This window comes from Amblyomma americanum, chromosome 5 (genome assembly GCF_052857255.1).
Source record: "Amblyomma americanum isolate KBUSLIRL-KWMA chromosome 5, ASM5285725v1, whole genome shotgun sequence".
In the NCBI taxonomy this organism is placed as follows: domain Eukaryota; kingdom Metazoa; phylum Arthropoda; class Arachnida; order Ixodida; family Ixodidae; genus Amblyomma; species Amblyomma americanum.
In genome coordinates this window covers 109,609,126-109,629,684 of record NC_135501.1, presented here as the reverse complement: position 1 = coordinate 109,629,684, position 20,559 = coordinate 109,609,126, and positions in this window count along the sequence as shown.

Here is a 20,559-nt window from a genome sequence, read left to right as displayed (position 1 = left end):
CAGCGGATGCAGTCCCCTGACCATCGGGATCTCCTTCTCCTGGCGGGGCGGTCTGTTACGTTTCGCCTACGACGCGCGGTATAGCCGGCGCGGATACAACGGACGCCGGGGCTTCGTTCAAAGTGGCGGTCATTTTGGGCCCGTTCATCACTGCCGCAACGCCTCCCGCCAAGCGCGTCCAGGCAGGTTTCAATGCCACGTGTCGTCGTGTGTGCGTGTGTGTGTGTGTGCATGTTGGTGCCCACGCTTGTCAAAGCGCGGCAGCCGGGGAGAGGAGCTCCCCAACTGGGAGGCGAGGAGGTCTGACCGGCACCGGCCCGGCGGACGCGTCACTTCACGTTTCAACATGTCCGTGCGTCGCCGTCTAGTGCGACTCATTCTGAGCCGTTCCTTCTTTCCCTCGACTCCGTGGGTATAAAAGCAGCTGCCAAGGACGCCAGAGAGACTTCGATTTCTTCCTTCGAGTAACGTGGTCGCCCTGACCGGCTGCTCTTTTGCGATGCAAGAATAAACAAGTTGTTCTGTTGCCAGTCGACTCATCCTTTGCCGGGACCTTCGGATGTTTCCAGCTTTGCCCCAGGCCGCCAGGCCAACGCTACCCTCGGGGCTTGCAACCAATTTGCAACAATGTTAAAGATCCCCAGGTGGTCGAAATTATTCTGGAGCCTTTCATTATGGTGCCTCTTTCTTCCTTCTTTCACTCCTCCTTTATCCCTTCCCTTACGGCGCGGTTCAGGTGTCCGCCGATATGTGAGAATGATACTGCGCCATTTCCTTCTCCCCCCTCCAAAAAAAAAAACAATTTTCATTTTAATTTTCTCAATATATGCAGCGGCGCATTTAAAGTAAGCGTCGCTAATCAATCGTTGCACCAAGCCACAGGCATGGAAAAACTTTATATTTGTCAGCACGCATGTGCGAACGATTCCGTACTAGATGGCCATCAACCCATGGCTGACGGCGACCTGGGTAGCCCCCTCCACGGCCCTGGTCTGGACGACCGGGTCTGAGCTGGCCAACACTGCCTCCCACTGCTCGAGAGAAGGATCACGCATATCCGCCAGTGGCGGCGCTATGCTACAGCTCCATATTATGTGGTCATAGGTTTCCAGTTCCTGACACAATTTGCATACCGGCTTAACATCCGGGTAGGTTTTGTTTAACACGTATGTGTTATAGAAAGATCTCTGCAATCTTCGTCAGACGCTTTCCTGCGTCTTCACAAATTGCTTGTTTAGGGCGGTTAAATTCTCCGCTCAAGTTTGTAATGGTTAGTGATGTCGTGAAAGGACTCCAGCCCATCTCTCGCGGACCTCCCCGAAACGTCCGGCTCACCTGATCGGCTGACGAAACATCGAGCATTCATGTGAGCCGCCTCGTTCCCAGGGTTCCCAGAGTGTGCCGGTACCCAGACAATTTCCACCTCCGTAGACCCTCGCCCCGTGGCCCGATTTAGCAACCGTGACGCTGTGAGAGATATTTCTGCCCCTCGCCAAATTTCGAATGGGAGTTTTAGAGTCGCTGAATTCCAGGTCAGCTTCAATATTAGCTATAGGTAGCGCGGAGCCACAGGTGTTCCGCTGCTACGCCGCGCCTTTCATCAAAATCCAATTTTCATTTTCCTCTTTCTTTCTTTCTTTCCTGCACTCCCTTATTTATCCCTTTCCTTACGGCGCGGTTTGGGCAGGATATCTCAGGTGCGTGCCTCACAGCAGCTGCGTGTGGTTACTGCCTAGCTACGATCTTTTTTTCGGTTCCACGCACAATAAGCACAGTGACGCCAGCAACGATGAGATCACGATCTCGGCAGAAGCACTAACCAACTATCCTTGTAAAACCGCAACATGCCACCGCTGAGCACAGAAGCACGCGGACGCGGAGCGCATAAAATACACGCAGAAAGGTGGTGAAAACGGTTTAATAATTATAAAAATTGTCGTTTAATGAAAGCAGACTGAGCTTCACCATGGCGGCGACAGGTTATCTTGTACCCTGGCGACACGTGGCACCGAGTTCTTTCTTGATCGTGCTTCTTCCCTGTACTCTTAACTGGGCCCGTCCATCCATAAACGATGACTCAGGTAGGTGCGACTCCGTATACCAAGCAGACTCGTTTCAGCAGAAACATCGCCGCGTGGGTTAATGGCCGGCGCGTCGGCTGCCTTCAAGATTGCACCGGTCCAGCTCATCTCGGAGTTCCTCAAACAATATTTTGTCAAGCACTCGTTGCCACTCCTCATCGTACTCCCTGACGGACGTGCCGATGATTTTCGCCCGGAGGTGAGTGAACCTCCTCGAGGAGATGTCTGCGGCCGGCACATTTTTGGAGGGAGCCCGGGTGCGTGTGCTGGGGAGACTTGCTGTGGCAACACCGTGGCCGTTGCTGGTGTAGCAGGAGGCTGCGCCATTGGTGGGTGCTGGTGGCGGCAGGGAGCATCTGCGTCGCCTTTGGGCACACACCACCCTGGATGCCCGTTGTGAACGGTCCTTGCGGAGGTTCAGACAAGGGCGGCGCCGGCTTAGTCCCCTGGGTGGATCCGCTTGGTCCTCGGTAGGTATCCACCGCAGCAGCCTTGGACTGAAGACGCTTTAAAACGCGGACGGCAGAGAACCGGCACTGCAGGAAGGAAGGAAGGAAGGAAGGAAGGACGGAAGGCCTCAGACGTTGCTGGCACATACCCACTACGGGGGAGTGGCCAAGACACTGGCGGTTAATTACTGGATACAGGAAACTTTTGACGGGAAAAGGAGTGGTAATAGTATGTAGTCTGATAGTTTGGAAGAGGAAAGGACAGGGGTCCTGTTAACTTGGAGATCGAAGACGGGACAATGTCTTAATGTGCATAGTAGTATACAATGCCTGTAATGTTTCAATATCGTACTGACTGAGAGCGGGAAAAAGAAATTATTATGGGAGTCACTGCGTTTCTTGAAGAAAATTTTGCACAGCAGAGCGCACACTCCTGTCGCTTCGTCCAAGCAAAGAAGCGCCAATGGAAAGAACAACCGCGGAGGACACAGGCAAGGCCAGATGATGAAATGGAATTTGCAAAAGACGCTTCCTCAAATGAGAGAAGCGGCAGCAGAACAGCAGGAAGTGATCTATTGTCTCAGGTTCGGCACAAAAAGGGCACAGTAGGGATGCTGCCAGGCCAGACCTGTGAGGGAAGAAATTTAGAAGGGGAAGTAGTAGTAATAACTTTAATCATAGAAATATATGGGTAGGTCTCGGTGTAGAGACACTCTCCACATCTTTTCATGTTGTCTGTGGCTCTTGTGGCAGGGTTGGAGCCCCTAGTCCCGGGCCCCACTGAGATTTGCCACCAGGTAGGCTTTCCGGACCAGTCCTGCCTGGAACGCCGGATCCTCGCTGGAAAGCATCCTCTTCCACTACTCCGCTCTCAGGATTCTGTTTATTGCAGCCGCATTTGTCCTCTTTTCACAATACGTTATATGAATTATTGTGGCTTTGTCCTCGCACCACGGGGATTTGCTGCTATATAGCCCTGGGTGGATCTTGCTTAGTATGTTTAGATTCGGGAAAGTTCCCGTTTGTAGTTGTCTCCAATAGACCGCTTCCTGCTGGTGAAGATTTTTGTGAGGTAGGGGTTATCTAATCCTGACCCCCTTATAGTAATTCAGAATTTCTGAGTATGCTAAGGGAACTGGTTCCGCGTCAGGCTGCTTGAGGCTGGTTTTGGTTGGAGGCTCGGTTTGTAAGCTCTCGAGCTCTCCTATCCGCCTCGGCATTCCCCGCGATGCCTGTGTGTCCCGGTACCCATATTATTATGTGTTGCAATTGTTTTCCTTCGGCGGTAATTTGGCTGTCTTTAGGATGTGGAGCGCTGTCCCCCCTATTTTGCCATTCATGTAGTTTCTGCACGCTGTTTGCGAGTCCGTTAGAATTATTAGGGACCTTTGAGCACGGTAGCCCTCTGCCGCCGCTAGGGCAATGGCAGCCTCTTCGGCCTCCACAATCGTGCCATGCCTGATAGTTGCGCTGGATATTTTTAGAGCTCATGATTAATTGCCGTTGCAACCGCTCTATTTCTGTTATGTTGTATAGTTCTTCCGTATGCAGCCGCATCCGTAAAAGTAATGTTTTCTTTGTTGGCTAGGTTCTGTTGCACATACTGTGCCCTAGCTTCTCGTCGCTCTTTGTGCAGGTTCGGGTCCATATTTTTGAGAATTGGTGCTACTCTAATTGTTTGCCGCAGTTCGTTGGGTATTCGTTTTGATCTTTTTATCTCTGACAGTGCAACCTCGTGGCCGCATCTTTTGAGCAGGTTGGTCCCTGTTTTGGTCTTTTTTAGCCTCTGGAGCTGAGCTACGAGTTGGGCCTCCCTTAGCTCCTCAAAGTTGTTACGCAGACCTAAAGCCATTAGCTTCTCCGTCGAGGTTGATTGCTTTAGTTGTAGCGCTGTTTTTTATGCTCTCCTTAGTATCGTGTCCGCTAGCTTTATTTCTGCTTTGTTGCAGTTGTAGTACGGTATGCTGTATGTAATTCGGCTAACCACTAGGCTCTTTACAAGCTTAAGCGTGTCGCTCTACCGCATGCCGTGTGTTTTCCCAGAGACCCTGGCTATCATGCAGGCGACCTGTGTCACCGAGGTCTGTATTAGTCTGAGCGCCTGCGCGCACCTTTGGTTGGATTGAATCCACATTCCTAATATTCTGATGTTTGTTCTTTCTGGTATGAGTTGCCCTTCTAGATAAACATTTAGTTTTACTTCTTTTGTTTCCTGTGCAGAGCTGTTGAGTTTACCTCGCCAGACCCTTAGTAGTTCTGATTTTTCCGTCGAGCAAGCCAAGCCCCTGTCTCTAAAATAATTTTCTACGCACGTTGCAGCAGCCTGCACTTTAGTTTCCTTTTCGCTGAGTGAGCCCTCCGTGATCCACACAGTGATGTCGTCCGCATACATTGCATGACTTATGCCTTGTATGGTTTCTAGTTGTCTAGCGAGCTTAACCATTGCTATGTTAATGAGTATGGGTGAAATCACTGACCCTTGCGGCGTTCCCTTATTAGGTGTTTGAAAGCTTTTGGACCTTATTTCCCCGAGCCCTATTGTAGCCGTTCTATTTGTGAGAAAAGCTCTTACGTATCCGTAGATTCTTTTCCCGCAGCTCTGCGCCTTATCCCGACAGCGGGTATCTCTAAATGTTTATTTCCCACGGCTGCGCTGAAGAGAGCGCCTACTACCGATAAAAAAGCTCATGCAGTGAATGATTTGGCACTCTTTGTAGCTACGCTTGCCCTGATAGACCAGTTTTACAATGACAAGGCACCCAAACGAAAGGAAAACGTGAGTGTGTGGCATAGACGTAAAGACAAAGGAGGACAACCAATATCCCACAACCTCGGGGTCAGTAGCCAATCTATGCACACGATTTCATGTTCGTCTTGCTGATGACCATCAGCAGTATATAAGTCGGTTATCGAGTGCAGAAATCACGGTTTTGTTCGCGGTATTTCTGTGAAACCGAAATAGAAAAAGGGCGGTGCACGGATATTTCTGGGCATCGTTAGAACTACGACGTTCTTCACTGCCCGAAGAGAACACACACAGCATAATTCCCTCCGCGATGAGAAAAGATAAATGTCAGAGTCTTTAAGAGGGAGATTAGCCTTAGGTACGCACACCAGATTTTTAGTTGCGGGTTTTGCTGCAAGAGCTCTAATAGGGAGCCCGTCCCGGCGGATGCTTAATGTGCACTCCTACACAGTCGACATCCGCACACATGACCGTCACGTGACTGCGCACTGTAGTAGCAAAGGTTTTGGCACAAAATATCCAGGTCTCAGACTTTACTGCTTTACTGTAGGTGTTCTAAAGGGACCGCCACCAAGAAGGCAACAGCTTTCGCCGAGTTCTGCACGTTACGGTGCAGCGTTTAGCACTTCGAAATTTTAGTGCATGAATGCGTGTAACGATTACGTTTTCACCTAATCTTGTCCGCAAATGTTTTGCCGTCGGTCCGTACAAAAGGTACCGAGAAATTCACGAAATTGGTTAAGCAAGAATTGCACACCCAAAATATTAATGAAAATAATTGAACAAGAATAAAAACCAATTAACAAGCATTGAATATTATGTGTTAATCAGTTACAAATTTAGTAAGATTACTTGGCTGTCCATTTTAAATAATTTCTTAGATGCCATCCATGATTGGTTACATCCGTCATTAGAGACAACATAACTCGAAATGCATGCTATCGCATTTCGGCGCGAAAGAAGGCTTAAGCATACCTTTACTTTTTTGCTTCATAAATAACTGCGATGTCGACGGAAGGCAAGAGCCAATCACGGCCAATCAGGGCCACCCTTTTCCTCACCTGAGGCACCCTTCTCTCTTCCGGCCTCAACTCGCGGAGAAGACGGGGCGGTCGGGAGGTGCGTCGGCGTCGCGGCTCACACCCACGTGACGAAGGCATTGCAGCTAGCAGCTGGCTGGCCTGCTGCTCGAGGCCCCTCCAATGGTGCCGATATCGAGCAATGCATGAGCCTAACGGGAAACCGGAGCTGCTGCCTGCAATATGACCCAGAATAGCGGTCAGCCGCGGTAATGACAACACATGCAGGAATGTTCCCTGAACTGCCATAACCGGGTCCTCTGTTTACTGTCTACTAGCACCTAAGACACTGACTGCATCTGAAACTAAAATGTCTATGTGAGCCTACAAAAGAACGTCCTCACTGTGTTCTGCCTTACACGTTTGTCTTAACTGTGCTAGGTACCCTGGCAAGCTGTACAATGAGGCTGCGCAAGCTCTGGTGTCCAGGTACCCAAACTTGGCTGACGCATCTGGCACCGGCTATGTAAGTAGGCAGCTGAAGCCCTTCAAACTAATCTTGTAGGGACAGCAGACTTTCTTAAATTAACAGGGCGGCCTAGGTGTTCTGAGTATAATAACAATGTCTGCTCTATCAGTGGTAGCCGTACCATTTTCAATGACTCTGTTTTGGGCGCCGCTGATAGAGTCATTCACACCACAATGCATGCTGCTCTCATGGCTGGCTGATTCTCTTTCATAAAATACTATCTCACAAAAAAATGGGATAAAATATTGTTCAGATATTTCCTGTGGTACGTCGCTAGTGAGCAGGTCCTCTTTCCCTCTTGCTGCAGTAGCGGGGCAGTCATGAGTAATACTTGTTGGGGGGCTAGTTGGTGCATGTTTCCAGAAGGGGGTTGTAGCGCCGAAAAAGACAGCAAATTTGGCACACAATTTGAAGCATGTGGCAACAAAATATAAGGTTCCTGTTGTTTTTTCTACCCCAAAGAAACTGGCTGGCTTGTGCGTTAAAACTGATCTCAACAAGGTAAACAAGACTGATTGTAAAAAGAGGCATGCAGCTCCGCTTGTTACATATGCCGTGGGAGTCGTATATCAGCTTCCTCTCACATGCGGAAAGCACATTGGACAAACCGGCCGCTGTAATAACGACCAATTAGTGGAACATAATCGGGATTTGCAAAATGCACTGGTTCTCATCTGCCACATCATTATAAAGCCTGCAGCGAAGAAAGGAAGATTTAGTGTGTGGCAAGGCTGAAAGAAGCAAAGGTTTTAAACAGAAGTCAGGACCAGACAGCCCATGAACTGTTGGCGGCCTTCTATATTAAAAGAAACTGTAGCGATTGTGTTAGTGCCCCATCTATCTCCATTTATAAGAATGAAACTGCTTTTTTAGATACACTGCCGTGAGATATGTGTGTGCCTAACCTATCTTTTATCCGGTTTTTTGTAAAACCCTCGCGTGCATGTGTGGTTCTTGCTACCCATCTTGATTTGTCCTTATATTCATTCGCATTTGCGGTGAATAAATAGTTGGAAGTTGTGCCTGTCCCGTCTTGCTTGCTATGTGTTGTCTTTTTAGGTGCTACAGCCGTCTTTTGGAGGTAGTCATGAAGACTGTCGAATAGGACGGTGTATTAAAGGGTTGTACGAGAGAGCTTGATATTCCTGGCCCAGCTTGTCTGGTTGGCATTTGAATCGAAGGGCCATTGGTTGGCCTAGTTATTAGAGAACTCCAAGTGATCAAAATTAATCCAGAAACTCCACTGTGGTGCCCATCGTAGCTGATGTGTCGTTTCAGGACATTGAAACAACAAAAAAGTTCGCCTCACAGTGAAAAGATAATTGGAAAACAAAGCTTGAATTACTGGAAAGGAACTCTATGCTGCAGATTCGGTAGTGTGCGCGCTACCATAAAAAAGTAATGTCGGCGAGAGATCAGTGTGGGTCCTTTAGTGTTTTTATGCTATCAAAAATGTGCTGCATTAAGATATGGAGCAACATCTATAGCTTCTCATGAGGTATTGTTATGTCCATGGGTGTTTACTGGTAGCTTGTGATCAACACCATCACTGTTAGCATGTATTTAATTGTACTGTGATTGCTTTTGTCAGTGCAAGTAGTAATGCTTGCATTGTGTGGGATGTTTTAAACACAGGACTCTTGGCGAGAAGCTTTCCGGTTCAAGGCCAAATATGAGCGGAGAAAAATCCGTATCCATCAGAATAATGGGGCAGATTCTCCACCGTCAAAAAAACCAACGAAAGATGGGAAAGTGGCCACGGTTGGCAGAAATGCCCTGCAGCGTGTTTTGCGGCCGTCTGTGGTATGCATTTGGATTTCATGTTGTCTTTGTGCTGAAGACAGCCTGGTGTGCAGTGTGAAGTAGGCTCCTTTTGCTTGCAGGCAACCGCACCAGACGGGGAGGATGAGGAGAGTATTGCTGGCCACATTGAAGGAATGAATTCCGAGGTACAAAAAGCTCGGCCAGACATGGCTTACATAATAGACTGTATGCGCCGTACATTGCCTACCCGAAGGAAGTGGATTGGATCCGAGGATCCATCAGAGGAAGTGGCAATACAGAAATTTCCAGCATTGGCCATGAGCTCAATCGTAAGTTCAGTAACTAGACCATCAGTTCGCGAAGCAAGAAAAAAGAAATTTTCTTTTTCTTCTCCTCTTTTGTCTTTCTTTCTTCTAATCCTTTCCTTTTTTGATTTGAGTTGCGGTGCCTGCACTTTGCATTCCATCTTAGTGGAGGCGAAATACAAAAGTGTGGATATGCTGTGTGACGTCAGTGCATGTTTAAGGACCTCATATGGTCTAAATTGTCTGGAGCATTTCACTACGGCGTCCTTTATGGCCTGAATCGTCTTGGGACGTTAAACCCGCTAAAGCAGTTAGGTGGAAGTGGTCTATATGCAGAAAATTCAGCTCAAATTTATTTCTCTTTGCCTCAGTGGAGACCTGATTGAATGGCTCGCACTGTTTGAATTTCAGAATACACCTAGGGTTGGTTCAGTGTAGCATGCCCTGATTCCACATTCTGGTCTTTTTGTTTTTGTTGCTCGACTTCTGCTGTTTAGTCGTTTATTTATTGCACGGTTCTTTTATGTGTTTCAAGTTGGTATTACCGGTGTTTGCTGGTGACAGCTGTTACATGGTGGACACTGAAGGGAAATATCGAACTAAGCAAAACAGTCAGGATATTCGTCAGGGACCGTACTTATACTTTCGATGCACTGAATAGTACCTGCATTGCAGAGAAAATCCACACAATGAAAGTCCAAAGATCATTACACATTTAAGCGGAGATGCTACAGGAAAAAACCAATTTTAAATAGTCCAACCAAAGCAGAGAAATTTTGTGTGCTTATACTGCTTTTCTGCTCTTTTCAGGACACTAATTAGTTCTCTTGTAGTGCGCACTTCAGTGTTGCTAACAGGCCTCAAAAAACAATTTGTGTAGGTTTATTCTTACTTGAACCTGGTTATAACTAGAAAAAGCATTCGCGGGTGGTCCAACTCGCTCATCCATGGTAGATGAAGGCGGCAGACACAACCACTTTGTTGCAGCTTCTAATCACATGATCACCATGACGTCACCCATGGTGGTGACGCCACCAAAGGCCAAAGGTTCTTTGCCACGGCAACTATTCTTTGTTGAATCTCTCTGTAACCAGCCAACTTGGGCTCTCTCCTTACTGGTGGTAGTCCTCGGCAAAGCCATCTACCGGTTGCGTGCCTTAAGTCTCAGCCACTGTGCCACTCTGCGGGTAGTGTTATAAAAGCTCGGAGGGCCTATATAACACTACTAGGAAAGTTGGAGCCAGGGGAATTTCTGAGTTGTACCTGGAGTAGTAGAGCCTAAAAAGGCCCTTTTGTGCGCATGCTTTCTCATAGAAAATGTTCACTGGGAACTACCAGCGGTAGCTTATTGTATAGCTTACTAACTATAGAATGCAGGGAAATAGCCCTAATGTGGTCATGAAAGTTCCTGGTGTGAAAAAAAATTGTGATGTTATTTTTATGTATTTGGGACTCATTACTGTTGTATCGTTTCTATACACTTGCATTGGAGATACTGCAATTCTTAGTCGAAATCTGAAGCTACACATTGTAAAGGACACATTTGCCAAGTTTCAGTGCGATACGAAAAGTGCAAGTACGAAAAATTCTGGGCGCACTTCGAAAATTTGCACCCAGGATCTTCTGTAAGTATCCATTCCATATCACGGTGAAACGTCGCAGATGTGTTCTGTAGAATGTGTATGTGTAACTTGCAAATATCTATTCAGAATTTCAATATCTCTGCTACAAGTTTAGAGAGGCTTCAAACTACACTAATCTAAGTAATGATTGTGAAAAACAAAAGGATAACATGATCACAATTTATTTTTCCCATACTAGAAAAACTTTCATGACCAAATCTGAGCGTGTTTCTGGCATTCTACAATTATTAAGCCGCAAAATTAGCTGTTGCTCTTCGTACCCAGTGAAAGTTTTCAATGTGAAATTGTGCACAAACGGACCTTTGTTTTAATCTTGTTAGTAACACTTAGCTAAAAGTAATCCTTCTACAAGGAAACTAATTATTGTTCTGAAAAAGGTAGAAAAAACAGTATAAGTGCAGTTTCATTGTTATAGGTAGATTAGTTAAAAAGATTTCTTTTAGTACCTTCTCTCGTTAAAGTACCCACGGAAAATGATCACAGTGACAATATTTGTATGATGCATTTGTAATGGAGCTCTACGGCCAATGAGGGGTGCCACCTGCCTGCCGGGGGCACTGGTGCATCTCTTAAAGGGACACTGAGACGAACCCTATAAAATTTGTTTTGTTAGCAAAATTTGATAGTTCGGCATTTCGTGGCTTTGTTTCCGCTTGTCCGGGAGCGAAAGATGCATTTATTTCAATGAAATTTCGATTGGAAGTTGTAAAAGTTTTTCCCCCCGCTCTGACTCAAACTCGAGAACTCTTGTTACGTCAAGGAGAACTCTTATGAAGTCACAGGACGTAGAGACTTGAAACATGACGTAAACGGAGACTCCGTGATTTCTGGATGCTAGCAGTGCGGTCTAGCAGCCGCCGAAATGAAAGCTACTGCCGCCGCACGTTGAAGGCATCTATCGGGAGTCGCTACCGTCGATTTGTTTACGTTTGCACCGGCGTCTTGTCAGCGTTGCGATGAATCCCGTTCCCGAACCCAACGACGTAGTTCTCGCAAAAACTCCGGCCTGCATTTCAGCGACCTCAGCCCCTACAGAGTGTGCGATGCTTTTGAGCGAGCATGGTTAGGTTAGGCGCCGGAGGGTTTTCCCCTTCCTCAGTGAGCAACCGTTGCAAACTAAATAATAAATATCGTAACCCCAGAGCGGGGAGTGTCGAGGGGCCAGGACAAGTTCGGCGCCTTGCGCCCATCGGAGGCTGGCCAGGGCTTTGGGGCCAACGGATTGCAATTCCTTGAATGGCGCGGTTGCACGGTGCAGCAGGTGGCATCGAGGTCTCCCGCGGTTGCAAGGGCCAGGCTATTTATTAATTTTTTTGCCACAAAAAATGGATGGGTGCTCAAGAGCTATTGCGTTTAAAGTTGGCGGCTTGAAACTAAAGCCAGCGCACGACGCTTCAACGGCTTCCGCTAGATCCAATGGGTCCACTGGATCGGGCTCTCTCGCCCACTTGCATGTACCTTCATATGTGTACTGTTAATTGATTAAATTAGCTGAGAGCTCGGAAAGAACAGCTCCGCCCAACTGCCGAAGCTATTGAATTACGTCACAACGCGCACCTCGCCGCGGAGTTGAACAAGTCTAGTCTGGTCGGGCCGGCGGCGGCTGGTGCACTCGGCGCGAAATAGAAACATGCTCCAAGACTCCCCGCCAGTGCGGTCAGAGTGCGCCGAAGCCGCCGAACGCGTCGGCGGTCAAGCGCAGTTGGAGTATAGAGGGTCTCACTTTGGTCGACGTGACGTCGCCTTGCAGCACGCGCGCGCGTTACGCCGGACCATAAACGCGCCTTAACAGAGCCTGCGCTTAGCTGCTAACCAATGTATTCGGTGGCGGAATCTATGGGAGCCACTGAACCTCCCACCCACTCACTGAATAAAAAAAAATCCTGTGCCGAAGTTCGGAATCGAACCAGGGCCTTTGGCGTTTGAGGCGGAGACGCTACCACAACGGCTCAAGGTACTACCATCAATAAAGGCGCATCTAGTGAATGCACTCTTACAATGCAGAAATATCCGCACTTTCGCTACGTAAATCATGGCCTAAGCTAGGCCATCAGCAATTTTTCTGAACTGCCTTGTACCTTGTCTCCCGTCCCTAACAAACGATTTCCATTAAGTAGTTTGATGTTCACTGGTACAGCTAGGAACGTTTCGTAGGGTGTGTGTGCGAAGACACAAGTGCTGCCTTGTACGATCACCGACCGTCGTGCCATCATATTTTTTCATCGACCGTGGCGATCATCTGACAAGCGTTAACAGGCTCCTTCGAAGGTTAACTAGCACTTAAAGTGGCACTTGGAGTTCCTCTGCTGTTCGGCGCTTGTAAATCGAGGCGCGTCAAAAACAATACCACGGGGCACGCAAAGCTCATAGATGCGAAGCGCCAAAAATCGAAACTCTCCTGGCCGCCTGTGGCACAACCAAGCATCGATTTTCTTTTCTTCCAACATTCATGTTGTCATTTGTCTGCCTTCCTTGGGTGATAAAAGTCCACTATTGGTTTTAAAACAAAACTTACTTCAATATTGAACCGCGCAACCTGCCTTTGTCAGCCTCAGAGATTCGCGGCTCCATGTACGAACGAAAATTCCTCCAAGGTGGCGTCTCTTGTCCTATGACGTCACCACGCTTGTGCTTGCGAGATTGGCCTGTGGCGGCGATACCTGTATTTTGGTTGTTGCTATTTTCTACCTTACAAGTGCTTTGTTTTCAGTAAGAGCGGCGTTTTTGGAATCAGGAGCTGGTATTCTATCGATGCAAGCCAAGTTCAATTTCTTCTCAGTGTCCCTTTATCTGCTGCAGTGCGCAGCTATGAGTGGCATGAGAACTCAATACTATCTGTGAGTCTAAAGCATAGAATGGCTGAATATGTACGCTTTGCTTTACGATTGTATGGTAATGCTTTCGCACTCATGCACATAAGTGGTCTCTGCCGAATTCTTTCTTTGCTTGGGAGCTATGTAAGCAGCCTGCAAATTTCTTTTCATAAACTTCGTAACATGGCAAACTGGGTGTTATACCTGTGCTTCCATGTTTTATTCTGTCCTAAAGCAACCGATGTGCTATAGTTCTTCATTACTGTTATTTTATGCTCGTATTCTCCATTTGTAGGCCCAGCTGGAGTTTGAGCTGATCACAAGCGTACCAATCTCGGAACGGCTTGAAGAGGCACTTCATCGCACAAAAGAAAAAATTGTGCATGCAGCTCGAAAGAAGCGCCACCTGGAAGGCTTCCTAGAAGACTTCGATGCCCGCATCGATGGCACTTCGGAAGCTGTAGTATATGGTACACATATTATACTGCATATTGTCGGCATATATATAGCTTATCGTATCCACATGTGTAGGGGCTCCACTCTTGTAGACTGACAGACTGAGGATATTACATGAAAGTGGAATATTCCCACAGTTTTTTCGGCCACAGTGGAACCCAGTTCATGCATCACCCATTTCTGTGACGGCTACAGATAAATACCTTTTTCTATTTTGAGTGCATCGGTAAGACCCAGGCATGTGTAGCGATGAGCAATGTAAGGTTTCCAGTCGCACTTTTGTTCCTTGCAAAGTGCATTGGAAAGAATATGTCATTAAGAGTGATATAGTCTAGAGTACTATGAATGTTGCACTATGGTTTGAATTTCCGAGCTAGGAAATGCAACCAATTTCATTTAAATGCTTACTGCTCATAGAAAACCTGTGCTGAAGTTTGTTGTGTCGACCACTACATTGCAATACGCAGCCAAGCAGTGAGAGGAGTAAGCAGTTTCTGGCACACTCATAGTGCTGCCTACCTGCCCTTACTGCATGAGCTTCCACACATTGTGAAGGCCACACTAGGCGATCATCACTAATTTGGTCTGCAGGGACTGCCTTCTGTGGCTATGATGAGCAGGAAAGGGAAAGACGGGTCTTTGTTTAGTGAAGGCCGGAGAACTGAGGAGCAAGTGTCAATCTGCAGCAGAATAAAGTCCCAAAGAAAACGGGGACTAGAGGGATCAGCTCGCATAATAAATCCCCCCGCCCTTTTTTTATGGAGCCACGCAAACAATTCTTAGATATGGCTGAACCAGGCCCTAGCTCTCTCTCACTCACCTCATCAACTGCGCACTTTAAGCGGGATTCACACGAGAGAAGATTCTACCCCTATCGAGCGGTGACGTGTGTATACATCACCAGAACTTGACGTCCTTGGGCGCCAGCCCAAGGGTGCCTGGCTTCTGGGATATGGGTCCTTTTGTTTGACCAGCACAAAAGCTTCCTCGGTTGGACGGGGTAAGCGGTCATTTTGTTGTAGTTTTGGGCCATAATATTATTTTAAGAGAATTTTGTTTCTACAAGTCTGGGAATATTCACTACAAGAGCAGGAGCTGCTTTCTTGTGCTTTGGCACACTCTAATACAGTCAAGCAGGCTATTGACAGCTTGTCTCGAATCTGATCTTTTGAGGTCACGTAATCACGCATTTAAGTTTTAACAAGCTAGTTGAAACGGTTGTTGTTAGCTGGGTTCCCCTGTGCGGTTATCACTTCATGCGGAGGCAGTTTTCTAAAAAAGAAATGGTGCATATTGTGGAAGCAATGCGAAGAGGAAAAAACGATGCAGCTAAACTCGAAATACCATATGCACATAAGGTTGCTCATGAAAAAGAAAATAGCTGACAGACATGGTATACAAGTTGTGTTTGCTGCTGCTCAAAAGCTCGCCCAAATTTTGTTGCACATTTTGTGCTATGGAAGAAAAAAAGGGCCAAAAAGTTTGTGCCATGTTGCAGCAGGGTTGTTTATGAAATTCTGTTGACTTGTGGGAAGGCCCATGTAGGCCAACGAGGCACCTACGTTTGTGGTCATTAACATGTACAGAAGCACATTTATTACAGCATTGTGGCCACGGATGCATGTGGTAAAGATTTTGCACCAGAAATTTGTTGGAAGCTTATGCATAAAAAAGGAAATGCACTAGCGAAGTATCTGTACAGCTCTTAAAAGCCAAATTGTGGATCTTGAAATTGTATGCATGAATGCATACTGTTTACAGCTGTTCATTCTGCATGTGTGTTGTTTTTTATATTTCCTCACCTGAAAAACAAATTGCATAAAGCAGATAAATTGGGCAATGTGTGATGCCTGTTTGTCTTGCGCTGGCGGTTTACTACTACTTGAAACTATGAACCATCTTGCCTGACAGCAAGCTCTGCACTACTTTACATTCTGCCTTAACTAACTATTGTTCTTGGTTTATGTCTAGTTAACCACAAATTGGCAGCTATCACTTCAAGAATGTGTTTGATATACAGGGCTTTTGCTTAATTTGTTATGCCTTCTAGTGTGAAATGTAGCAGCGCATTGCTTGGGTAGTTAGTGTGGCGCACCTTTTATTTTAGTTATCTCCAGTGCAGCCATTCTGGGATGACAACGCACTTTCCTTGATGCCTCTTGAAGGCACTAATACAGTCTGCATGCAGTAAAAAGTTGGCTGGAGCAGGACCTTCGGACTGAAGCATACTGTAACAAGCAATAAAGATCAGAATTTCTATTTCATTTAATTTTGGTGCTCTTTTAATGTCTCCATGTTTCATGTCACTGTATTTAAAATTCATTCGCCACTCTTTCAAAGACAACAGTCACGGCAGCAGTATGCCTGTTGCCAAGCTTGGTGAAAGAAAGAGTGGAGAATTTCGTCCGCCCATTTGTAAGTTTCTAAAACCGCATGTGTGAGCAGCAATGTTTTTTGGGATGCTGGGGGCATGCAGTTCTTTTTTCTCCTTGAGAATGCATTTGACATTACTTTTGTTTCTTAAACAATTTAATCAAATATACCGTGTCAGACTGAAGAAAACAAATACACAGTATTTGATATAATAACATAGCTTTAGATACTAGCCTTCATATTCTTGTTACATGGAAATTTTCAGTGGATTCTTAATCAAGTTAGACAAATTTACTGCGTCATAGTTAAGAAAACAAATACACAGTATTTTATATAATAACATAGCTTTGCATACTAGCCTTCATACTAATGTTACATGGACATTTTCAGAGGCTATGTAGTCCAGAGGCTTAGAAATTTTCAGTTGCTATCGAACTCGAACCAGGTGTGCTGCTACAGTAAACTCTATCACCATTGAAGGATTCCATCTCACACTGAGGCATAGTGGCATCACTATCACAGCCAGTCATTGTTCAGGCATCCAAGCAATTCACTAATAAATGAACTGCAGAGCCGCTGACTTGGTTTAAATGCAACATTTTTGCGTAGGTGGCCTATTTAGCTAATTAGCTCTTGTAAGCCACCTCTTAATATGTATTAAGCATTGTGGAGGGACAAGCTTGCAAATGCTTCATTTACATGCAAGGCTGGAGGTGTCTGAACTTGGGATTTCTCGAATGATTTGCAAAACACTCTTTTCTAAAACTTGTGTGTGCGTTATTTTTTTTTGCAGGATCCTGCAGCTGTGCACTATATCCCAACTGTAGTGCACAGAGCAGGCATTCTGACAACGTCAGATTTTTCTGTTTGCCTTGAGAAGATTTGTGTCAAGGAGACAAGCCTGCTGGCGGCACTTGCAACACAGATGGCCTTGTACTGGGCATTTATTATCGCTTTTAATAAAAAAGCACAGCGGTCATTTGACTTGCTGTGTATTTGGCAGCTCAGGTGTTCATGCTTCCAGGCCAGACAGGAGCCAGCGCCGGTGCTTCCCAAGAGACATGTGTGTGTGTGTGTGTGTGCGTGTGTGTGCGTGCGTGCGGGTGTGCGTGTGTGTGTGTGCGTGTGCGTGTGTGTGTGTGTCGCCCCGGGCCCGGCTGCCTAAATTAAATGTGTACGTCTGTTAATGGGAGAAGTGGTGCACGCGCGCTTCAAGGACACTCCTGTATTCCTTAAACCACACGTGACCACCTCGAGCGACCGCGTCTCGCCGCCCCCTAAATAAAAAAATGATTGATTTTTGAGTAAAGGAGTTGGCTCTGTAACTCTTCCAGGTTACCAGTAAACACCTGAACCACCCGTAAGGGAAGCGATAAAGAATAGAATGAAAGTAGCGCCATAGTGGAGCTCTCCGGGAAATTTCCACAACCTCAGGGTCTTTAATGTCCACTGTAAGCTCTCGTCCGAAGCCGACACGTGTTGCCGGCGTGTGTGCGCGCGCATGCGTAGGCTGCCGCTGCTTCCACAGTTCCTGTGCGCGGGTGTTTGTGCGAGCAGCGGTGAACAGCGCACACATAGTAGCCCCTGCAATGGAACCCGCCACGGTGACTCCGTGGTTAGGGCGCTCGGCTACTGATCCGGAGTACCCGAGTTCGAACCCGACCGCGGCGGCTGCGTTTCGATGGAGGCGAAACGCTAAGGCGCCTGTGTGCTGTGCGATGTAAGTGCAAGTTAAAGATCCCCCGGTGGTCAAAAATGTTCCGGAGCTCCCACTTACGGCACCTCTTTCTTCCTTTGTTCTGTTACTCCCTCGTTTATCTGTTCCCTTACGGCGTTGTTCAGTGTCCGCCGATATGTCAGACAGATACTGCGTCATTTCCTTTCCGCAAAAACAAATTTGCCAATTTTCCCCCTGTAATGCATATGACAGCCCCGGGCGAGCAGCGTTTTCAGTAGGCAGTGGGATTGTCATAGTATGAATCTAAGCTCTCAGGAGACGAGAGATCTGGTTAACAAACGCCAAAGCATGAAAGCCACTAATTCAATAGATAGAATATAACTAATCAAGCTATCAAAGTAAAACAATCGTCGTGATATACCCGGCATATGGAAGTTTAAATGGAGACAACAGAGTATGAGCTACAGAATGGAGGTAGCCTAAATGTAGGGAAGAAATTGGCAAGAGGCAAAAACATTTCAGGGAACAGTTAAGCTCTGCCTCGAGGGTATGAAGCGATACCAACTCGATTCTCATATATGCAGAAGGTCGCCCTCTACATTCATAGATCCTTTGGAGTCCTCATAACCCTAATTGCGCAGTGGTGCAGCGCTTAAGCAATGGACCACTGCCCTGCGATGGAAGGTGTTCCCAGCGGTGGGCCTTGAATGGCCAGGGTTGCTCTTCCCGAACCATGCATCATTACACTGCCACCTGCCACGGTGGACAGTTTGCTCACTGTCCGGTAAGAGGCTGTGATCACGCCGCAAGGTCACGTGACCTAGGTAGTCCACCTGCCTCCTAGGCTCTCTGGGACCCACCTGCCAGAGCCATGCACGTGATCTTTCGTTCATAACTCAACGCACCTGCTCCTGCACTGTGCCGCGTTCGCCGATGCTCGTCGCAATATGCTTGCGGCCTATAGGGCGCTGGGCATACTACCAGACTCCCTCAAGACGCTATTGTGGCCGCAGGGCAGAGCGCGCACCCGTGAGCGAACATTGGTGAGCCTCTGTGCATTCCTCAAACAGACTGTCTTGACGCCCAGTCTGTTCTCCGCCATATAGTATACACGCAGTGACCGAACGCTCTGCGAGTTCCAACTTGGACGATTAACAGCTGGACGCCCTACTCCAGTAAATCCGTAAAGGGTTAAAAACAGCACTAGGTTTACCACCCTGTGCGCCAACAAACAAGATTTTGAGTCTAGGGGTTTCGAATACCCTCGAAGAGAGAGAGAGAGAATGAAAAGGAAACGCAGGGAGGTTAACCAGATATGAGTCTCCGGTTTGCTACCCTACACTGGGGACGGGGGATAGAGGTTAGAAATATGACAGAGAGGAAAACGCAAAAAAATTAACGTGCACACATGGAGACACACACACACAAGGCGTTCCAGTTAGTCTTTCACACAGGCCGGTAGATTGTAAGAAGCGCAAAAGTTCTTGCACGGCCTTCTTCTGCGACGGTAGGTCCTTTCGATGTTGTAGAATTCTTTTTTCGGATAGCGGTTGGTCGTCCAGTTGGTCAAGTTCGTGGCTAAGGCATGCCCTCTGTGGACTGTACTGCGGGCAGGAGCACAATATATGGCCAATTGATTCTTCATGGTCGCAGTGGTCACAGTTTGGGGTGTCGGACATCCCTATGCGGAAGGCATAGGCTTTAGTAAAGGCAACACCCAACCAAAGTCGATATAAAAGCGTGGCGTCTCTACGGCGAAGCTGTGATGGCGCTCGAAGACTTAATGCTGGATCAAGTGAGTACAGTCGCGTATTTCTTAAATGTGGCTCATTCCATTGCGACTCGGTGCACTGCCGAGCAAGCAGGCGGAGCTTCTGTGCCGCGTCAGTTCTAGAAAGAGGAATTGGGACGTGGCACTCCTCAGTATGGGCTGAGCGGGCAGCGTTATCCACCCGTTCATTGCCGATAATCCCGCAGTGACTTGGAAGATACCCTCGAAGAACTCATTGAGGCTGCAAGGACCTCGCAGTATCAGAGAATTTTACGCAGTTGTACTGGTCGCAGCATTGTGGACAAGCTGGGGCACGAGCCTCGAGCGTGTTCGAGACGTACGGACCCTGTTCCTAGACAGGTTAGGGACAAATTAGAGATACCCCCACTCCCCAAAAACATGCATCCCATCTACCATGAGAACCGGAGGAAGGAAAGAGCAGTAACGTTGCAAGCCCGCTTTCAGGGCAGACACGATATGTCTTGTATACGGATGCCGCACAATGCACAAAGTGTTCGGGGCACATTTCGTTAGCCACTAGTGAAAACGGTAGCGTGCTGCAGCACCAGACACTCGACAGTAACGGAGGCGGAAGAGTTGGCCATTGCGCTGGCTCTAACTCAACAACAGGTTAAAATTATCGTGACTCAAAATCAGCAATTAAAAACTTTGACGCGGGCTGCATTTCAGCTACAGCAGCACGAATGTTGGCCGGCAGTCCACCACCAGCACAACCGGTAGCGCTCATTTGGACACCCGCGCACCAAGGGTTTAGGGGAAACGAGAAAGCGAACGCATGGGCCCGAGGATTAGCTACTTTCCGGGATCACAGTGGCGTCTTGTGCACAACCCCGTCCGTCCCCCTCGCGCGATGAGGAGCTCCTACAGTTCGATGACGATCTTAACATGCATCAGGAAATCCTAAACCATTA